Raw genomic sequence first — 1,335 nt, 5'->3', positions numbered from 1 at the left:
GAGGAGGAGGAGGAGGAGGAGGAGAAATGGGTGGGGAGGAGTAAATGACAGAATAATTAAAGAGACAGATAATCAGACAGAAATGAAAGCACAATATTTCAGAACAATATAATAAAGTATTAAAAAATATAGAAATAAAATTTATAAAACAAAATAGGGGGAATAAAAGTGGAAGAAAGATTAGAGGCGAAGGTGATAGGTAGAGAAGAGACAGCACGGATTATTGAAGAAATTAAAGCATATCACATTTAAAAAGTTATTTGAAAAACAATGAAAATGATGTAATATGGACAGGAATCACCGATTGGAAAGGTATTTAAACGGTTCGAAGTGCAAAGCATAGTTTATATTCATCTCTCGAAAAAATGTTTTATTGAGACGAATGAATATAAATAAAAATATGTTCGAACCGAATGTAAACAGGGAAATATGTTTGCATAACTGGCCTATCAACTGTATGTATACATTACATATGGTGCATAGATATCTATTTAATTTATGTTAATGGTATTGTATGGCTGTGATCATTGCTGGTTCTAAATATGTAGTATTTGAATCAATATTTGGAAATAGAAGTAATGTTTTTACTGTACATAAAATCAATTAGCAGCTGAATAAAATTATAAAATTTCGTGATAATTCCATTCCATTATGGACAACTGCATATAAATGGTCGACTCTATGGTTGTACATAGGGAAAATTTAAGTAAACTTTTTAAGACGCTTTGCAGAATACAGATATTTTTTAGTACCTCTATCAGTTGTTTTTCGTTAAAGAAATTTCGACAAAGATATTTCGATCGACTATTTTCAATTTACTGTCGAACATCACTCACGTACGTACATGAATAAATATATTCAAATTTCATATACAGAAATATGTGTGCGTGCACGCGCGTATGTGTGCATGCCTGTGTGTGCATATGCGCGTTTGTGTGCCCACGTGTGTGTGTGTGTACATATGTTTGTATGTATATGTATACACGCATATATATATGTGCGTGTGTGTGAGTGTGTATGGATGTATACATATGCATATTTACTTAGACAGCCGACAACTGATGAAGGGCCCTTCCCGGTGTTTACTTGTCCTGTTTTCCTTTCTTCTCTCGTTGTTTACGTATTTCACTCGTTTTTCCCTCGTTTGTTTACTATTTCATGCTATTTGCACCGTTGGTGATGTCCTGTACCCATATATGCATGTATGTAGATATATATATATATATATGCATGTGTATATACATATATATGTGTGCATGAGTATATGCATAAATATATATATATATACATATATATGCATGTGTAAATACATATATATATGCATGTGTATATACA

At 32.1% G+C, this 1,335-nt stretch overlaps 1 protein-coding gene across 1 annotated transcript in view; it reads right to left on the bottom strand.

Moving 5' to 3' along the window:
• The window catches only part of LOC106868471 (cell death abnormality protein 1), a gene marked incomplete at its 3' end in the record, with an annotated part of 329,389 nt that overhangs the window by 152,690 nt on the left and 175,364 nt on the right, over positions 1-1,335 (bottom strand). The window lies entirely within an intron of this gene.

The sequence above is a fragment of the Octopus bimaculoides genome, chromosome 3 (genome assembly GCF_001194135.2).
Source record: "Octopus bimaculoides isolate UCB-OBI-ISO-001 chromosome 3, ASM119413v2, whole genome shotgun sequence".
Classification (NCBI taxonomy): Eukaryota; Metazoa; Mollusca; class Cephalopoda; order Octopoda; family Octopodidae; genus Octopus; species Octopus bimaculoides.
Note: the sequence above shows the minus strand (reverse complement) of the source record. Positions and strands in the feature narration are given on the sequence as shown.